The 22,407-nt window shown below is 37.7% G+C and overlaps 1 pseudogene; it reads right to left on the minus strand.

Annotated features, from left to right (window-relative positions):
* Positions 1 to 1,784: 1,784 nt before the first annotated feature.
* LOC105463199 (arginine-fifty homeobox-like) lies at positions 1,785 to 6,040 on the minus strand (annotated as a pseudogene).
* Between the last annotated feature and the right edge of the window lie 16,367 nt (positions 6,041 to 22,407).

The following is a 22,407-nucleotide window of genomic DNA, read 5'->3' on the forward strand; positions in this document are numbered from 1 at the left end:
TCCCAAAGTGCCAGGACCACAGGCATAAGCCACTGTGCCCGGCCTATTCAAAACATTTTCTATGTCTTTTTTTAAGTTTTTGAAGTTTTCTCCACAGAGGTATTAATTTTCTTTGTGAATTCCTAGGTACTTTTACATTTTTTATTGAGAGGTACTTACCTTATGTTTCTTTATTACTGGTGTTCAGAAATGATATTAATTTTGTAGAATGATCACGTGGCTGGAAAATGTGCTAAAATGTCATTCTAAAAGTTTGACTATTTATTTTGTTAATTTTGCGAGTTTATCATCTCACCTTCAAAAATCTGTTTTTATTTCTTCCTGTGCTAGTTTTTGCACCTCTTATTATGTCTGGACCATTGTACTATATATATATTTTTTCATTATACTATATTAAAACTAGTGGTGATAGTAATTTCCCCTCAAATTTGGACTGAAAGTCTCCTTTAAAAAAACCCCAAATTCAGCCTGGGCAACATGGCGAAACCACTTCTCCACTAAAAATACAAAAATTAGCCAGGCATGGTGGCACGCATTTGTAGTCCCAGACACTCAGAAGGCTGAGGTGGGAGGATTGTTTGAGCCCAGGAGGCAGAGGCTGCAGTGAGCCAAGATGGTGCCACTGCACTCCAGCCTGGAAGCAGAGTGCTGTCTCCAAAACAAAAACAAAAACAAAACAAAACAAAACAAAAAACAAAAAACAAACAAAAAAACCCTAAAAATTGGAAACAAAAGGTAAGTTTATAACTTTCTCTCATTAAAAGTGGATGATAGTGTATACTCACTTCCACAACACATATACTAAAATCAGAATGATACAGAGAGAAAAGTGGATGATGGCTTCTCTGGTTACCTTGAAAAAAAAAATTCTTTTGAACTGGATAACCCAGCTGGGTGCGATGGCTCACTCCTGTATTCCTAGCACTTTGGGAGGCTGAGGCAGGTGGATGATGTTAACTCCAGGAGTTCGAGACCAGCCTGGGCAACATGCAAAACTTTGCCTCCACGAAAAATACAAAAATTGGCTGGGCTCGGTGGCTCATGCCTGCAATCCCACACCATGGGAGGTCAAAGTGGGCGAATCATTGGAGGTCAGGAGTTCGAGACCAGCCTGGGCAACATGGTGAAACCCTGTCTCCACCAAAAACACAAATATTATCCGGGCATGGTGGCATGCACCTGTAATCCCAGCCACTAAGGGGGCTGAGGCAGGAGAACCACCTGAACCTCGGGAGGTGGAGGTTGCAGTGAGCCAAGATTCTGCCACTGCATTCCAGCCTGGGTGACAGTGCGAGACTCTGTCTCAAAAAACAAAAAACAAACAAAAAATTAGCCGAGTGTGGTGGCGGGCACTTGTAGTCCCAGCTACTCAGGAGGCTGAGGTGGGAGGATCACCTGAGCCCAGGAGGTCAAGGCTTTGGTGAGCCATGATTGTGCCACTGCATTCCAGCCTGGGTGACAGAGTGATTCCTAGTTTTAAAAAAATAAAGTGGATAACCCCGAAAACCACTGTCCTACTTTTAGAAACTCCAGGATAGTTTTGGGAGGGGAATTTTGGAGTCTCATTGGCCATGTAAGGGACTAGGAAGGCTTCTCAGGGAGAATTGTGGGGCTGATTGCGTAGTGCCCAGCTCTACTTGGAAATCTCTTTTCACAACATTTCCATGGAAATCAGAGACACAGACCCAGATGTTTGGGTTAAAATGAAACAAAGGAAACAATAGCTATGTACAAGAGGCAAGAAGACCTCTTTTTAAAATGGTCCATATTTATTAGTACTCTGGTCAGAGAAATTCAAAGTCTACCGTATTGGAGGTTTTCTGGAATTCCAGGCTGTCTGTTAGACTGTAGGCTTCAAAGCTTTGGCTTGTCATACTGGGCCAGGTTTGTGTGGGAGATAGGCCTACAGCTGGACCAGCAAAGTGCTGAGAGAGAAATCCTGTCCTCCTACCTGGTACCTTGTGGGTGAGAGATACTGATACCGACAGTGGAAAGAAGAGCTGGATATCTCATTCTCATCAGGAAGATTGTACAGTTCTATGATTTGGGATATGTCATAGGCATCGGAGTACAAAGTAGGAACTGGGGCCACCAGCCTCTCTCATTGAGTATCTTGCATTTGGAAGTCACTTGTGGGACTTTCAGTGAAGGTAGAGTTCCAGGCCCAGTTGGAAGAGTCTAGGGGCTGAGGTGGAAGGGAGATGTAGAAATCTGAAACTACAGGAGAAAAAGCATAAAGACTGGGGGGTGTTCAGGGGAAGGTGGGCACATTCTTCTTGAATGGAAGGATCTGGTTTGCTTGCTTTGCTGATTGCTGCTGCTTCAATCTGAATTGCCAGTTCCTGAACCAAGCCTTTACTGTTGACTCCAGTAGGTTGAGTTTCAAAGCTAGATTCTCCTGAAGGTTTCTATCTGGGAACACAGTCTGGCTAAACAGAGCTTCTAGCTCTTCATACTGTTGGTGGATGAACGAAGTACGTTTTTGATGCCTTCTCCATGTTGCTGTAGTCCCAGCTACTCGGGAGGCTGAGGTGGGAAGATCACTTGAAGCTGGGAGGTTGAGGCTGCAGTGAGTGGAGACCATGCCACTGCACTCCAGCTTGGATGACAGAGTGAAACTGGGACTAACTGGATCCTGTGGTGGTTCACCTTCATGTTGGAATCATTCCTGTTGATGATGGGTCTGAGTGGAAATTCTCTGGCTGGAAATTCTGTTCATCATGGTTTCTCAAATCTGTCATGAATCCCCTTAGACTAACCATTTTCAGTCCTGCGTGGTGTGTCTCTCGCTGGAAATGCAGTTTCCTTAGTGTATCCAAAAGTTTTAAAATAACAGCCGTATCCAACTCAACAATAAAAGAACAAATAACCCAATTAAACAATGGGCAAAGATGTGAATAGACATTTCTTCTAAGAAGATACATAAGTGGCCAATAAGCACATGAAAAAGATGCTCAATAAATATCATTAGTCACTAGGGAAATGCAAATCAAACCCACAACAAGATACCACTTCACACTCACCAGGATGGTGAATAAAAAAGACAGACAATGACAAGTGTTGGTAAGGATGTGGAAAAATTGGGATACTCATGCTTTGCTTGTGGGAATGTAAAATGATGCAACAGCTTTGGGAAACAGTTTGGCATTTCCCCCTAAAGTTAAACAGAGTTACCATTCGATCCTGCAGTCCCACTTCTGGATGTATACCCAAGAGAATTGGAAACATATGTTCACACAAAAACTTCTATACTAATAATGTATACATTATATCTATACAATGGAATATCATTCAGCCATAAAAAGGAAAGAAATATGAATACTTGATACGACAGGAATGAACCTTGAAAGCATTATGCTTCGTAGACACAAAAGGCCATATATTATATGATTCCACTTATATGACATGTCTGAAATAGACAAATCCATAGAGACAGAAGTAGGTTAGCGATTGCCAGGGGCTGGAGGGGAAGGGGAAAGGGAGTGACTAATGGATATGAGGCTTATTTTTGAGCTGATAAAAATGTTCTGGAATTAGATAGTGATGGTTGTACAACTTTGTGAATGTACTGAATGCACCAAACTGCACATTTTAAATGGGTGAATTTTATGATATTTGGATCACTGTAGGTCTCAGTAAAAAATCCTTATCCAAGATGATGATAACACCTAACATTTATTGAAGGGTAGTGTAAGAAATTGTGCTACAAGTTTTATGAATTATTTAATTCTCTTAACAGTCACAGGGGTATGTGACTCTTATTATTTCTACCTTACAGAGGGGGAAACTGAGGCTTACAGAGAGTTACTAATTTGTCTACGTCACACAGCTTTTAATGCCAGACTTCAGTTTTGGTTTGATACCAGACTCGGGTTTTTACCACTATGCACTAGAGCCTCTGTAATAAGCATGACTAGACTTTGAATAATTTCCTGTTCTCTCTGTATTTGGGTCACTGGGTTCACCTTTGGTGTTTTTGGACCTTTTGATATTTTATTCCTTCAGGATTCTATAATTGGATGCTCTAGTGACCAGGAATAGGGAAAGATCTGTCTGGCAGTCCACTCCTCATCTCTCACTTCAATAAAGGACTTTGTTGAAGGCCAACTCCATCCCCTGTTTGCTCAAACATAATTCACTTGGAACAGCTCTTTGGATACTTCAATCTAAATGAAAGCCCTCCTTTTAGAGGTTCTCCTTGAACCGTATCCTTCTTTTTTATAGCACCTATTACAGTCAAGTAAAAATTTGATTAATAGCTGTCTTCCTCACTAGCCTACAAACTTCGTGATATTAGGGACCAATATAGTTTGAATGTTTGTTGCCTCCAAATCTCATGTTGAAATTTTGAGCTCCAGTGTTGAAGGTGAGCCCTAGTGGGAGGTGTTTGAGTCATGGAGGCTGATCTTTCATGAAAAGCTTTGTGCTGTCTTCATGGTAATGAGTGTCTTCTCAGTCTATTAGTTACCAGGAGATTTGATTGTTAAAAAAGAGCCTAACACCTTCTCTCCTCCCTCTTTCCCCCTCTCTCATCATACGATACATGGGTTCCCCTTTGCCTTCCACCATGAGTAGAAGCAGTCTGAAGTCTTCACAGGAAGCAGATGCTGGCGCTGTGCTTCTTGAATAAATTAGCCTCACGTGTTCCTTTATCACAATGCAAATGAACTGAGGCAGGAACCTGTCTGCTTTGCTCACTATTGTACACTCAGAAAGTAGCCCTGAGCACACAGTAAGTACTCAGTAAGTATCAATTGAATAACTAAACACCAGCACAGTGTGAAGATGTCTGCCATTTTCACACTTCTCTACTGTCCTCTACTATACAGGGTTCCTTTTTAGAAATGTCTATGTTATTCCCCTGGCTTCTGGATCCAGTGCTTAAGCTCAGCATGGGAGTGCTTCAAGGCCACTGCTGGCTTGCACTGTCGGAAAGTGACGCACTAGTGGAAGGCTTTGGCTTCGGTTCTAACCTCAGAGACTTCTCTAAATGTTTCCCATGTGTTGTGCTCCTTCACTCTGACTGGGATTTTGGCTATCACCTAATTCCTTGCCTCCACTAGCCCTTATGACTGTCCATAATAACATTTCCCATGAGCTCCCCTATGATGCTAAAAAATTTTACACCTGGCAAATCTAACGCCACCACCTAACTGGTTAAGCATGTACACGGCAATATTCCCAGAATAGAAGCAAGCTGAACAATCCCAAAATGTTAATTTCCCTAGGTTATACAGCAAATAAGTGATAGAACCAGAATGAGAAACTTACTAGATTCTGAACTTTTTAAGGGATCTGTTTTGTGTATTTGTTTTCCTTACCATGCCCGGCACAGTCCCTGGCACTATTAGGAACTCATTAAATATTTCTTAAATAGAATCCAAAATTCTTTCTGGAGGGGACTCACATTCTCTTTTGCTTCAACAGATTCTCAAACCCCTCAGTATATCTCCCCTCAACTACTCTTTCTAAGTTTTTATAAGTTTTTAGATGTGATTGGAGCACCCAAATTCCAATGATGCCTAACCAAACCCACCAAAAGAGTCCCACTTTCTCATTTTTCATGTTACTATTGTTGGTGCCACCATTTTTTATCCACCCAAGGTTGAAATCCACTTTTTAAATCTTTTTTATTCCACAATGAGTGGTTGAGTCCTATAGATTCTCCTTGTATAAAACCTTTGTGTTTTTCTTCATTTTCCACTGCTACCAGCCCAATGTAGACTCTCTGTCTTTCAACTAGACTTACTGTGATAACAGCTTCTGATTTTCCCCACCTCTGAGCTCTCTCAAATGTGCTAGAGAATGGTTATTTTTTCTGGAATAATTTTTCTTACTCTGATAGGCTTTTCTCAAAAACTTTCAACAACTCCCCACACTATTTTGTCCAAATTAAAATCCCATGGAATCCAAAGTCCTTCAAAAGTGATTACAGCTTACTTTTTTGTCTTGATCTCTGCCTTTTAGGAGCACAATTCTCTGGGCAAACCAAAAGGTCCTCTTCAGCATTCCCTGGGCATTCCCTAATTCCCCACTTCATGCTACCTATGATTTATTCCTTATGCAAAAATGTCTATATCATGGCCTGAACATCGCAAATGAAAGCTCATCCCAGAATTTTTTCTTGATTCCTGCCCCCAAATGAGGTCTTGTCATCTTTTGACTTTGGAATGAGGAGTCAAATTTTTGTCACTCTTCTGTGGCATATCTGCTGTGTGTTGTAATTCATGGTGTGGATGGCATCTCCCCTAGGAGACAATCAAGTCAGATCCATGACTTACACAATTTTGTACCCTGTACCACCAAGCTAGTGCCTTTTAAATAGCAATTGTGGAATTTAAATAGCTCGTTTTTTTTTTTAATCATTCATTTCTTCTATTTACATACTAAAAACCATTTCTTTGTATTCAGCATCTTACAAAGCTGATAAGTCATGTATCTAAAGCTCATTGCTCAGTTCCTTCATATACTCTATGGACATAAACTGTTTAATAAACAGACAACATACAGAATGGGGGAAAAGCTTTGCAATCCATGCATCTGACAAATGTCTAATATCCAACATCTATAAAGAACTTAAACAAATTTACAAGAAAAAAACAAATAACTCCATTAAAAAGTAAGCAAAGGACAGAACAAACACTTTTCTAAAGAAGACATACATGTGTCCAGTAAGCATATGAAAAAAAGCTCCACATCACTGATCAATAGAGAAATGCAAATCAAAACCCCAATGAGATACTGTCTAACATCAGTCAGAATGACGGTTACTGAAAGTAAAAGAATAATGGATGGTGGTGAGGTTGTGGAGGAAAAAGAAATGCCTGCACACTGTTGGTGGGAGTTTAAATTCATTCAACCATTGTGGAAGACAGTGTGGCAATTCCTCAGAGACCTAAAGACAGAAATACCATATGGCCCAGCAATCCTATTACTGGGTATAAACCCGAAGGAATAGAAATCATTCTATTATAAAGACACATGCATACCTATGTTCATTGTAGCACTATTCACAATAGAAAAGACATGGAATCAACCTAAATTCCCATCACTGATAGACTGGATAAAGAAAATGTGGTACATTATACACCATAGAATTCTATGCAGCCATAAAAAAGAATGAGATTATGTCCTTTGCAGGGACATGGATGGAGCTGGAGGCCATTATCCTTAGCAAACTAACACGGGAACAGAAAACCAAACACCACATGTTCTCACTTACAACTGGTAGCTAAATGATGAGAACGCATGGACACACAGAGGGGAACAACACACACTCCAGCCTTTCAGAGGGTGGAAGGTGAGAGGAGGGAGAGGATCGGGAAAAATAACTAATGGGTACTAGGGTTAATACCTGGATGATGGCCGGGCACGGTGGCTCACGCCTGTAATCCCAGCACTTTGGGAGGCCAAGGCGGGCGGATCACGAGGTCAGGAGATCCAGACCATTCTGGCTAACACGGTGAAACACCGTCTCTACTAAAATACAAAAAATTAGCTGGGCATGGCGGCGGGCGCCTGTAGTCCCAGCTACTTGGAGGCTGAGGCAGGAGAATGGCGTAAACCCGGGAGGCGGAGCTTGCAGTGAGCCGAGATCCCGCCACTGCACTCCAGCCTGGGAGACAGAGCGAGACTCCGTCTCAAAAAAAAAACCTGGATGGTGAAATAATCTGTACAACAAATACCCATAACACAAATATACCTATGCAACAAATCTGCACATGTACCCCTGAACTTAAAATAAAAATTAAGAAGGCCGGGAGCAGTGACTCACGCCTGTAATCCCAGCACTTTGGGAGGCTGAGATGGGAGGATCATGAGGTCAGGAGATCAAGACCATCCTGGCTAACACGGTGAAAACCCATCTCCACTAAAAATACAAAAAATTAGCCGGGCATGGTGGCAGGCGCCTGTAGTCCCAGCTACTTGGGAGGCTGAGGCAGGAGAATGGCGTAAACCCGGAGGCGGAGCTTGCAGTGAGCTGAGATCCGGCCACTGCACTCCAGCCTGGGTGACAGAGCGAGACTCCGTCTCAAAAAAAAAAAAAAAAAAAAAAAAAAAAAAGAGGAAAAAACTGTTTACTTTTATGCAGCCAAGGAACATACGAAAAAAAGCACATCATCACCGGTCATTAGAGAAATGCAAATCAAAACCACAATGAGATGCCATCTCATGCCAGTTAGAATGGCGATCATTAAAAAATCTGGAAACAACAGATACTGGAGAGGATGTAGAGAAATAGGAACGCTTTTACACTGTTGGTGGGAGTGTAAATTAGTTCAACCATTGTTGAAGACAGTGTGGCAATTCCTCAAGGATCTAGAACCAGAAATATCATTTGACCCAGCAATCCCATTAGTAGGTATATACCCAAAGGATTATAAGTCATTCTATTATAAAGACATATGCACATGTATGTTTACTGCAGCACTATTTACAATAGCAAAGACTTGGAACCAACCCAAATGCCCATCAGTGATAGACTGCATAAAGAAAATGTGGTACATATACACCATGGAGTACTATGCAGCCATTAAAAAGAATGAGTTCATGTCCTTTGCAAGGACATGGATGAAGCTGGAAACCGTCATCCTCAGCAAACTAACACAGGAACAGAAAAGCAAACACTGCATGTTCTCACTCATAAGTGGAAGCTGAACAATGAGAACACATGGACACAGGGAGTGGAATATCAGACACCAGGGCGTGTCCAGGGGTTGGGGGCAGGGGAAGGAGAGCATTTAGACAAATACCTAATGCATGTAGAGCTTAAAACCTAGATGACGGGCTGATAGGTGCAGCAAACCACTATGGCACATGTATACCTATGTAATGAACCTGTAGGTTCTTCACGTGTATCCCAGAACTTAAAGTAAACAAACAAACATGCTATGGAAAAAAAAAAAAAAAAAAAGAAGAAGAAAGAAAATATCAACTGTCGAAGGCATAGCATACAATGACTAAAAACTTTAGATAGTTGGCCAGGTGCAGTGGCTCATGCCTGTAATCCCAGCACTTTGGGAGGCCAAGGTGGGCAGATCACCCGAGGTCAGGAGTTCGAGACCAGCCTTCCCAACATGGCAAAACCCCGTCTCTACTAAACATACAAAAAATTAGCCAGGTGTCGTGGCGGACACCTGTAATCCCAGCTACTTGGGAGGCTGAGGCAGGAGAATCACTTGAACCTGGGAGGTGGTGGTTGCAGTGAGCCGAGATTGCTTCATTGCACTCCAGCCTGGGTGACAAGAGCAAAACTCCATCTCAAAAACAAACAAAACAACCCCAAAAAACAAACTTTAGATAGTTATTCCTAGTTTCAATTAATTTTGAATAGAAAAATACTGAGAGGAAAACTTAAAATATAACACAGACACAATGGAGCAGCCAAAAGACTAGTCCTAGCCTACCCCATGGAATGCAAATTTCTGGCGCCTAAAATACTGTTATCTTTTTGGCTGGTTTTGAGTGGCAGTGACTGGCATTAGTGGGATTCTACTCTCTCGGGGATGAAAAATGAAGTTTGAAAGAATGTTCATTACCATCAGGGTATGTGTTGACCAAACTAATTTTTTATCTGCCAAAATGTGTATACTGGCTTCTGTCTCATCTAGAGACCTCTGGAACTGAAAGTAATTGATCAAATTAGCCCAGCTATAATCCCCTACTAGTTCTGTTATGATTGTAGCTTGTTAACCTTAGTATACTGTTTATTTAAACCATGTGGATGACATCATGAAAACCACCCCCATTTCATCAAAGCAGGATGCAGACTATAAAAAACAATTTGGTTTCTAACCACTCTGAGATACAGTGTTTTTTCTTTTCTTTCCCATATTAAAAGATAAAACATAAAACCTCAGTTCTCAGCCATTTGATTTTCACTCCAGCTGGCCCTCCTCCAGTGAAATGGAAGCATTTTCATGTCATTTAGAATCAAGCAAACTAAAAATATCAAACAAGTTTGCTTCAGTCCTGGAAAAGGAGAACTGATGACAGAAACTGTTCTTTTGATTTTCCTCTTATCCTTCATTTGCCAAGTTCACTTTTCCATGCTGTATAATGGTTTCCTGCACCACAGCCTGGCAGATAATGCCCAGCAAGGTCCTTATGCTGGAAGTAGCTACAAGACTAGCATGCTATTTCCCCAATGCTGTGATTATTCTCCTCATATTCTTCTTGTATTCCTGTACAAGCGCTGATATGTTTTGATAAGAAAAATTGGTGCATATGTGTGCCATTCTCACCTTTTGAGGCATGCTAAGCTCCTTGGCTCCTATGGTGTTTCTGCTGTCACAGTTCCAACATCATTCCACAGACACAGCTTTCTTCTGAGTAAAATTATTAGCATCTATGAAGGCTAATTTTAAAATGTTAGTAAGAGACAAACTGGCAGTTCACAAGTAAGCCATTGCTTTACTGGGGGCATAAATATGAGCCAACACTCCAAAAGAGGAAATGAAATTCAAAAAAGTAATGGAATAAACGACAGCTTTACTCTGTAGGCACAGGCAATCTTTAATACTTTTTCAGCCTCCATTTCCTTAACATCTTGGATAATAAACCTACCTTTCAGATTGTGAGAATTCATTTGACCAACTGACTTTCCATGTACTAGTAATCTTTGTTTAGGTGCTACAGGAGTTTAAAAATGTAGAAAGTCATGATCATTGTCCGTAAGAAATTGATAATCTAGTTCAACACTTCCAAAACTGTATTCTTTGGAAAATTTGTTCTAAGACATACTCTGTGAAAAAAGAATTCCATGTAGAGAGAAGTCTGACTTCCTTCTTGGAAAGACACAACATATTAAAGGCCCTGAAAAATTCTGAAGTAAAGAAATGTGTTAAATGTGCTTAATCTAGAGTTTACCAAATTTATTTGATCATAATCCCTTTTTGAATGTAATACCTATAAACGTCTCATGGAAAACATTTTGGAGAATGCTGGAATACTGGCTCAGTAGCTTGTTTACAGGGATTTCACACTTTATTTCCTTTGTATCACCAGAGACCTAACCACAATAAGTTCTTAAAAATATTTGTCTAAATGAATATACTGTCTAACCCAGGTAGTTAGAGCAGTACCTCCCAAACTCCAGTCCATAGATGGATTTGTGCTGTCTTGCATTAATATTTCTTGAGGAAATATGTATATATATATTACACATATATAATATACATAGTAAGTATATATATTAAAATATGTTAAACTGTTATAAATACATCCTGGGTTTTGATCCTGTAGTTTTCAACTCTATAGGTTTGGGGTTGGACCTGAGAATTTGCATTGAAAATTTCCCAGGGGATTCTTAATCATGGCTAGTTTAAGAATCACTGGTTGGTATATATACATAAAAATAAGACCAGAGCTTAACATTTGGTCTCCCTTAACTAAGGTTTTCTATTCCATGGTCACAAACTAAATTCTAGCCTTGAAAACACGTGTCCTTTGTAATCCATCACAGATGTGAATGAGCCTGGTCAAGTCCAAAGCACTGGGCCTGAAGGTTGATCAATAAAGTTATCTTCACATATAGAAAAAAGAGTAGTATAATTTTTTTTTTCAGATTTAGCACAAACCTGTGATTTTGAGGAATGTGGAAGAGATATGAAATATTTCTGAAACTGAGAGGGTTTTTTGGACTGGTCTTTAAGATTGTTGCAATGATATTCCCGGCCATATGAATCCTCCCCAGAGTATAATAAGGTGGCCTTAAAACTTGGAAGGTTGGTCTGGAAGTTTGATATGACCATGAACTCAAACCTTGGGTGACAAGGCAGAGAAGATTATTTTTTTTTTCTACATCAGCATTGTAGATACTATACATCAGCAATAAAAAGTCCTGTAAGATCATAAACTTTATAGTCTCCCATGACAAAAATGTTCTATAAAGAAATAGAAATATATACTGAAAAGGTCTCTGTATTTTATACCCCAGATATCTGAGATCAGTCTTGTTTGGTCCCCTTCTTATAAAATTCAGTTTAAAAATACCTCTGTTTCATGGTTATTTTTCATGTACTGCTGACAATCAGGGTTAATTGAGGGACAGTTTTTCCCCTGAAACAATCTGAAGTAAGATCTTTTAGGTGATGAAATCAGCCAAAGCAAGTGGTACTAACTTAGGAGATTTTGAAGAGCCTTTGATGTTATTTTCTGAGGATAAACAATCAGGAGAACTATAAGGATTGCACATTAGTTTTTTGTTTTAAAATAACTGTCTTTTAAAAAAACCAAGCTAGTAAAAAACTTTAAAGATTTAGTAGCAGACTATACTTTCACTTTTTTTGCTTAATAACCCAATTTGATCTTCATGATGAGATTATATTATGGAATAGAGCCTTTACAATGGTTTCCTCTGATTGGTTACAGAATTTTATACATCTTTGCAATTTAATGCTATGTAGTGATTAAAAATGATTACACAATTCTATATTAATTTACATGAAAAAATTTTTAAAAAGGAAAAAAAAGATGCTCAAGATAATTTGTTAAGTGAAAAAGCAGGATGCCAAACAGTATGATTTCATATGTGTATATTCCATATATTTAATGTATTGATTCAAAATGGAAATAATAGCTATAGTTAACATGAGACCATGTGCCAGGCACTGTTCCAAGCACTTACATATATTAACCTATTTAATTCTCATAACCACCCATTAAGAGTACTCTGTCTCAAAAAAAAAAAAAAAAAAAAAAAGAGTTCTTCTCTTTTTTTTTTTTTTTTTTTTTTTTTTTTTTGAGACGGAGTCTCGCTCTGTCACCCAGGCTGGAGTGCAGTGGCCGGATCTCAGCTCACTGCAAGCTCCGCCTCCCGGGTTCACGCCATTCTCCGGCCTCAGCCTCCCGAGTAGCTGGGACTACAGGCGCCCGCCACCTCGCCCGGCTAGTTTTTTGTATTTCTTAATAGAGACGGGGTTTCACCGTGTTAGCCAGGATGGTCTCGATCTCCTGACCTCGTGATCCGCCCGTCTCCGCCTCCCAAAGTGCTGGGATTACAGGCTTGAGCCACCGCGCCCGGCCAGGAGTTCTTCTCTAATATTTCCCTCCTCCCTTCTCTTGAGAAACTGAATCATAAAGCCGCTTGCTTAGGGGCACAGAACTAGTAACTGGCAAATCTGGGATTTGAACCCTGGGCACTATGATTTCAGCAGCCTGCCCTCTTAACCACTTGGCTACAAGACATGTAAAAAATACTCATCCTATTTGAGAATGGTATAGTATGAGTTGTTTTCATTTCTTTATACCTTTATGGTTTGCTACAATGTCTTTTTCAGCCTATACGACTTTCAAATTAGAAAAACAAAATTTTGGATGAAAACGAAGAACTCTTCCCTCACCAAAGAGCACAGTGATAAATGCAACAGAGCCTCAAATGACATCATGCTATTTAGCGGTCAGTCTAGCAATTTAAACAAAACTCTTCAAGGATTACATATTTTCTTAACATTACTGATAAGGATATAAAAACTCTGCAATGTAGTGAGTTCTCTAGTGAAAGATGAGTCAGTGGCAAAGAATTGGCAATGTAATCCAGTATATTAATAGCTTGCAGATCCTATAATCCAGTATATCCAGTTTTAAAAATGAATGGTGCATAACAGATAATACTAGTTAAAGTTAAACTACACAGAATGGATAAACTATACAGAATAGATAGCATAATTTTTGTATGGTGACATCTTGGTATCTGTGGGAGATTGGTTCCAGGACCCCCCTGGATACCAAAATCCAGGGATGTTCAAATCCCTCATATAAGATGGTATACTATTTTCATACAACCTACATACATCCTCCCAAATACTTTAAATCATATCCAGATTACTTGTAATACCTAATACAATGCAAATATTATGTAAATAGTTGCTATACTGTATTATTTAGGGAATAATGACAAGAAAACAAGTCTGCATATGTTCAGTACAGATGCAGCCATCAACTTTTTTCTGTCTGTATATTTTTGATCTGCAGTTGGTTTGATCCATGGATGTGGACCCACTGATATGGAGAACCAGCTGCATTTATTATGTTAAAAGATATTAGGGTGCAAATCTACTAGGTGAACATTCCCATGTGCTGCTCACCACCTGGATACCTAAAAACACTGCCCTCCACTTGGTCTGCTTAGTGGGTTCCCAGTGTTCTAGCTGGTATCTTCTCAGTGGATGAGGAAGAAAGGTCTTGAAGGGTAGTATTCTGAACGGTAATCTTTAAGTCCAACTCTTCTAAGAAGTTTTTATAAAAGGCCAAAAACATTCACATTGTCATGCTTCATGATTGCTAAGTAATGTAGAAAAACAACAGTCCCATCAGTCTGATGGCTTTGTTGTTTTATAAATCATGTCATTTGCGAATCAGAAAAATCCTCCTCTTCTGTAGATTATAGTGTAGCTTTGTTTTGTGTTAATCAATTAGATGTAGAAGAAATCTCAGGGAAGTATAATTTATTTTATTATTTTGCATAATCCAACAACTTAGTTCTTTAGCTGATATCAGATTACCATGGACTGCACTGGAAAGTCTCCAGGATCCTTGTAATACTACAATTGAAGCAGTGTTTGTTGAATAAATACCGTATGTATTTCCAGCAGAACTGTGCTAGAAGTGTTGGGAAAGGAAAAGAAACATTACCTGTCACTTCTGTCAGTCACATTGATTTCTTGTGTTCAACAGATTAAGGGAAAGTTAGACATTGCAATTTAGAAATTAAATATTTCCAATAGAGAGGAGGGAATTGTTAGGGCAATAATTAATAATTTGAAGGTTCAGTAGTCAACAGTTTGACTTGTAGGGTCATGTTTTTTGCTGCTCCTAAAACTGGGGAATTGGTGAAAAGAATATCAATAAGATAAAGTTGAGATCTTTTTCTGATTATAAACATAATACATACACTGCCAAAAAGTTAAACTATACAGAACAGTAGCAAGAAAAAAATTAGATAAAATCTCATTGCCCAGAGACAACTAATGTTCTTATTTTAGCATAACTCTAAACTTTTGTTACACACATTTCTTGCAAAAAAAGGACCAAAACTGTTTTAAAACTTAGTTTCTCAATAATATACCTTAAAATTTTTGTTAATAAATGTAATTCTACATTTTCATTTTAAATATAGTTGTTCATTTCGTTGTTTGAGAGTACCATAATAAATTATTTAACTTACCCTGTTTTTTTAGAGATTTGGGTTTTTCAAGTTTTATGGAATCTTACAATACCACCACACACACACACACACACACAAACACACACACACATTTATGTTATATTTACATAACATGTATATGTATGTATTTTTGATCATTAATTTGATGATTTCCTTAGGATTAATTCCTGGAATTGGAATTGTTGCATCAAAGGGTAGGCATATTTGTCTTAACACAATATTGCCAAATTGCCCTCCAGAAAGGTATAGTCAGTTTATACCCTGACTCACAAAATGAGAGTGCTTGTATTGAGACCAATATCACCAATACTATGTATGAGGGGATCCAAAATTTCACGGAGGCTGAGTGTGGTGGCTCATATCTGTAATCCCAAGATTTTGGGAGGCCAAGGTGGGAGGACTGATTGAGCCCTGGAGTTCAGGACCAGCCTGGACAACATAGTGAGACTCCCATCTCTATATTTTAAAAAGTTAATGGAAAGACAGAATTCAAAGATAAAAATAAAAATATATAAACTTTAGTTCTCAACATAAGCTCCATCAAGTTCAAGACAGTTTTGTAAGCAATGATACCATTTAGTCCATCCTTAAAGAAGTGAGTGACCTTGGAATTTAATCATGTCAAAGCAGTTTTTTTCACATTATTAACTGAAGAAAAAAGGTGCCCTTTACAGATATTTTAAGATTAGGAAACAAAAAGAAGTCAGGAGGAGCCAAGTAGAAGTGTAAGGCAGATGTCTAATGATTTTTCCATTGAAATTCTTACAAAATTGTCTTTGTTTGATGAGAGGAATGAGCAGAGTGGAGAAGACCTCTTCTGGTAAAGCTTTCTTGGACGATTTTCTGCTAAAGCCTTGGCTAACTTTCTCAAAACACTCTCATAGTAGGTAGATGTTATTGTTCTTTGGCCCTCCAGAAAGTCAACAAGCAAAATGCTTTGAGCCTTCCAAAAAACTGTTGCCATGTGATATGGTTTGGCTCTGTATCCTCACCCAAATCTCATGTTGAATTGTAATCCCCATGTGTTGGGAGAGGGGCCTGATGGGAGGTGACTGAATCATGGGGGCAGTTTTCCCCTTCCTGTTCTCATGATAGTGAGTTCTCATGAGATCTGGTTGTTTGAAAGTGTGTGGCACCTCCCTCTTCTCTCTCTCTATTGCTCTACCATGATAACACATGCTTGCTTACCCTTCACCTTCCACCATGATTGTAAGTTTCCTGAGGTCTCCCAGTCATGCTTCCTGTACCGCCTGTGGAACTGTAAGTCAATTAAACCTCTTTTCTGCATAAATTACCCAGTCTCAGGTAGTTCTTTATAGCAGTGTGAGAACAGACTGATACACCATGACCTTTGCTCTTGACTGGTCCACTTTTGCTTTGACCAGATCACTTCCACCTCTTGGTAGCCATTGCTTTGATTGTGCTTTCTCTTCAGGATTGTACTGGTAAAGCCATGTTCCATCTTCTGTTACAATTCTTTGAAGAAATGCTTCAGGATCTTCACCCCACTTATTTAAAATTGTCATTGAAAGCTCTGCTCTTGTCTGCAGTTGATCTGGTACAATAGTTTTGGCACCCATCCAGTAGAAAATTTGCTCCACTTTAATTTTTCAGTCAGAATTGTATAAGCTGAACCATTTGAGATATCTATGGTGCTGACTATTGTTTCTGCTGTTAATTGTTGGTCCTCCTCAATTAGGGCAGCAAAGGATTAATTTTTTCCTTTCAAATTGATGTGGATTGTCTGCTTCTGTGGGCTTCATCTTCACACCATTTCATCCCATCAGTGATTTCCCCATTCTTCCTCCCAAACTTCACCATAAATTTGATGTTTGTTCATGCTTCAATTTTAGCAGAATCATATTGTTCTGATAGTGGATCTTTTCAAATTGCTATCTTATCTTTCTTAGTGCTTCAAACTAGATCCTGTTCAGGTATGTTACAAGTTAGTATGAGTGCAAAAAATTTGAAATCCACATATAGTTTCTTTATAATATGCATTTTCCATGAGCTTTTTGAACTCTCCTCATATTACCAGTTTAAAAACACTTGGGACTTTTCTAGGTAAAAAGTTTCTCTCCTCTTTTAAAATTTGCTTTCTGTCAATTACAAGTAAGGTTGAATATCTTTTTACATATTTAATGCACATTTTAATTCTTTCTTTTGTGACTTGCCCACTCATGGCCTTTGCCCACATTTTAATTTAGATATTAATCTTTTTCTTATACATTTAAATTATTCTTTATATATTTATTATATTACTTTTCTGTTTGTCGTACATGTCATAGATTTTTTCCCAGTTCATTTTGTATCTTTACTTATGTGTTCTTCTTTTTCTATACAGAACTTTTAAATTTATAATTTTTTAAAATTTAAATAAAAGTTTTCCTAGGAGTCCCTGCTTGTTGCTAATTTTCTTTGTTGATTTAATTTACAGAAAATAAATCTAATATAAGCCTATTAATAAAATCTGGGAATACTTGTAAGTTGAATAATAAATATACTCAGTATTTTATAACTGAAAGCAAATAATACTTTCTAAATTTTTAGCTGTTAATTAAAATTCAAACTAGAATGTTTTCCCCATTAATGTGTGTACTGTGAGACACATATACTTCTTTTACTTTTCTAATTTGATTGTAATTTAGTGTCTCTATACCTGGGTCTTTATACTTATTTCTAGATATCTTTACATTTTAGGCACTTGTGAAGAGTAGCACTTCTGTGGAAACACATAAACAGACATTTAACAACTTGGCAATTTGTATATTTGCATATTCTCACACACATACACACATATATTAGAGCTCAGCTTTGTCAGAGAGCATTTATTGAGCTCACAGAATGTATGTAGGAAAATACCACTGTCCTAATGTGGTTAATAGAAATGGAAGTTTGTTACAAATAGTTACTGCTAACAGAACTCATTTGCATTTTTTTAAAAAGTGTCATGATTCTGACCTTTTTACTTTGGTAACTGAAAGGTAGCAGGAAGGACAATAATTTAGCTGTGGTACAGTGTAAGGGGTTTTGGTGAATACTTGCCAAATACCATTTTATATAGACCTACTTGTAAAGCAAATAGTGACCTGTTGCACAGCCCAGCTCCATGTGTTCAGTCAAATTTCCTCTGAAAAAAAATCATGCAGTGAGCTGCCACCCACAATTCAACTTGGTTAAATGTTACCTCTGTCTTTTAATAAAAATGTAAAACCCATGGGCCCAATTCACTCTACTTGGCTCTGCATGTGTAAAGGGTGAATTAAATAGAAATAATTAGGGACTGACTGGAAACACTTGAAAAAATTAAACTAGGGATTAACTCAGATGCTAAGAGTTGCTGAAGTTCTTTTTGACCTTGTCTTATAAACATAATCTGTTTTGGTAACCTTGATTGCTTTGCAAAGTTGACTGGTTGACATAGCATCTCCCTGTGAGGTAGATTCCTAAGCATTCAATCAAATATGAGACTAAGAGATAGGAGTAATAGTATGCTTAATACTTGAATTATTACTTCAGGACTTGTTACATAGACTCTTTAAAAGAAAAAGTGTTTTCACACTCACATTTCTGATCCAGTTGGGGGCCATACTTTTATTGCTACATGGACTTTCAAAGACTCCAAGCTCATTTCAATTGCTGGTGCAAGGGTATAATATATCATAGTAATTTGGCATTTGTTTATTATTATTGTCACTGAATCTGCACATTTGAAATTTATTTTTAGTTAATGAATGCTGTTGTACATGAGTGGGTCTCTCAGAAGCCAATAGGATACACTAAGACCCTAGTGTCAATTAAGAGTTGAGTAATAGTTTCTGTACTTTATTTATGTTTTCTTTTTGGGAAGTTTATAGATTTTTGAGCAATTTTTTTCAGCATTCTAAGATGTAATCCTTTTGAGGGTACATACAAGATCCCCACAACTTGTAAATTTAGAACATAAATATAAATAAAATACAAATACTTTTTTGACATAGCTTTACTAGAGTGTAGAATGATACAATTTACCATAAATTGATGTATTAAAATTTTAAAAACAAAATGTGATCTGTCAGACAACAGAGTCTGAATTTACGGAATTTGAAGAAGGCAATGATTCTGTATCAATAACCCTTTTAGTGGGTATGACATTAGAAGACATTAGATTTTCAATAGTATCTAGAGGAATTGTGCACAGTGAAGACTATACACTTGGTTATTATATTTAAATTGGACCATACAGTTTTTAGGAGCATATAATGACATTACACATAATGTTTTTAGCACGTTGCCTTTCTAGGCTATAAACAAGACATGTTACCATATTAAGTTAATGACCCAGGCTTCCCTGATATTGGCACTCCCAGGAATTATCTCTATTTTACAAATGAAGAAATCAAGTTTTAGAAACATTAAAGAACTTTCCCAGCTCACATAGTAAGTGCTAGAACTGGGCTTCAAACCCAGTCTTGCTGACCACTGTGATATTCAACAGTGCTTGCCAAATCTTGGTGAGTTTACCTCGGGCAGTACATATGAAATTATTTTAGGTAGAACACAAACACATCTTTAAAAATGTAATATGTGTGTATTTTTAAAAACCATCCTCTCCATCCATTTTTTAATTCTGTATTTTGTTTCTGTCTTATGGTACCTGGAAAATCCTTATTCACATACAAGAAATGGTTGCCTTACAAATGAAAGAAGATATTTGCAGTATCCCTGAAGCATCTTTTGAAATCTTTCTCTTTTATTTTCTATTTTTAAAATAGCAGCTTTATTGAGATCCAATTCACTATCATCAGGTTCACCCTTTTAAAAGTGTGGATTTTAGTGGTTTTTAGTATACTCACAAAACTGACCATTGATTATTACTATCTAACTTCAGAACATTTTTATCCCCTCAAAAAGAAACCCCATAGGCATTCAGCAGTCACTTCTCATTCTTCTCTCCAGATATCTTCTGATAATCATGAATCTACTTCCTGTTTCTATGGATTTACCTATTCTGAATATTTTTTATAAATGGAATTGTACAATATGTGGCCTTTTGTGTCTGGCTTCTTTCACTTTGCATAATGTTTTCAAGGTTCATCAGTTTTGTATGATGTATCAGTATTTCAATCCCTTTTATGGTCAAATAATTTTCCATTATTTGGAAATTTATTTGTATGGATGTATCACATTTTGTTTATCCATTCGGCAGTTGGTGGACATTTGGGTTGTTTACACTTCGTGGCTATTATGAATCATGCTGCAATGAACATCCATGTACAAGTATTTGAGTCCTTATTTTCAAACTTATGGGCAATATATCCAGGAGTGAGATTGCTGGCTCATATAATAACTCTTTGTTTAACATTTTTTAGAAACCACCAAACTGTTTTCCATGGTAGCTACAGCATCTTACATTACCACTGACAGAGTGTGAGGGTTCCAATTTCTCCGTATCCTCACCAACACTAGTTATTTTCCATTTTATTGACTGCAGCCATCCTAGTGGGTGTGATGTGATATATGTATTTATTTTAATGTATACTTGAAAATATAATTACCACATTAATTAAGCTCAATATTTGTTGTCCCTTTATGGAAGCAATAAGACTCCTTAAGTACACTTTTACTTAAGGAGAAAAAAGTCACTTAAAGAAAATTAGTAGATAAATAATGTGTAGATGAGATGTGGACACTGCAAAATTTGTGAAGGTGTGGTCTTGGGCAAATTACTATATTTCTGTAAACCTCAATTTCTTGTGGCAATAAAAGATGACATCAGATTGCTGTGAGGATTAAATGGACTAGTATTCATAAAGTACTCGGAACAGTACCTGTAAAAGTGTGTGCTAAATAAGTACAGAAGGTGGTGTTGAATAAGCCAAGTTTGAGAAACTCTTGCATAACTTATAGTACAGCTCTTTATTGGCAGCAACTGACTTTTTCTATAGGAGGTATTCAATGTTTAAGTAATAAAATGGATGGCCAAGTGAATGTAATTGTGTTGAATTACCCTGTACACTCTGAGCTTGCATGATAAAAGGTGCTGTAGAAATGAAGAATTTTCTTGGAGTGGGGATGGCCTGGTAACACAGACATAAGAGAACCACTGCTGTTATTCTACCACAGAAAAACCCAAGCTGCTCTCCAGCACCAGCCACCCTTAAAGATTCTAGTGCTGATGCTGGGAGGTATGAAAAACACCCATCCTCCTCCTGACTTCTTGGCTTCTTATTTTTTTTTCTTTTTCAAATAATTTTAAAATTAATAGGTGTGACTAGATTTCAGTTCTCTTTCTTTTAGGCCATAACAAAAGGCAAATATGCTATGACAATAAATGGTGATATTTCATGAAGTCTCTATAATGGGATTTGCATTAGATATTGTTCTCATGAAAAATCACAGTTGCAGTCAGCAGTAGCCACCTGGCTGCCACTTGACATTTTGGGAAGTGAAACATTATAAACAACTCCCTTCTCTTATCAAATTCATTCTCTCACGCTTGGATGTTAGAGTTTAAACATTCATAAATTCAATGGCCAAATAAAAGTGATTACATTAGATCAAACATAAAGAACTTACTTGAGTAAAGCAAGAGAGCTAATGAAAAATATATTTCACTAAAATGAAAAAAACTTTAATTTTCATTTACAGAATTATGAGCAGTGTAATGTTCTCTGCTCAGCAGTGCCCCTGTTTTATGCATCCTTACAGTTAATAACTTATTCAAGGTATTAAATCTGTCACATTCCTTTTACTTGGGTCTGTGATGAAGAATTTACAGCAAGAGACCCAGAACTGACCCAGCAATTCTAAAACATAACACAGATATGAATCCAATTATTCTCCATCTAAACGCCGACATTTATGCCCTGCATCGATATGTGACATCTGAACCAGTCATATTTAATAACTGACTCATCAAAGCCAATCCAGAAGCACAAGCAAAAGGATTATTTCACACCCACTTTCAGAATAGAGTTCATAAACGAAAGGAAAAGAGAGCATGTCAGCTTGCTCTATGTAATTTAGATATTGACATAAAACATATTTTTAAAAGTTGGTTAAAGAACCAAATATGTGCTCCCCACAGTGTGCTGGTCTTTCTCCCTTTTGTGACTACGTTTGCACTGAAAAAGAAAGAGTCGCTTGTACAAGTTCATGAAACAAAACAAATCACTTCTGCAGCAGGAATATATCAGTGGGTTGCTGCTCAGGTCTAAGGGTTCTTGCCAAATGCTCCTATCATTTCTGTTTTTATTCTT

Source organism: Macaca nemestrina, chromosome 6 (genome assembly GCF_043159975.1).
Source record: "Macaca nemestrina isolate mMacNem1 chromosome 6, mMacNem.hap1, whole genome shotgun sequence".
NCBI lineage: Eukaryota > Metazoa > Chordata > Mammalia > Primates > Cercopithecidae > Macaca > Macaca nemestrina.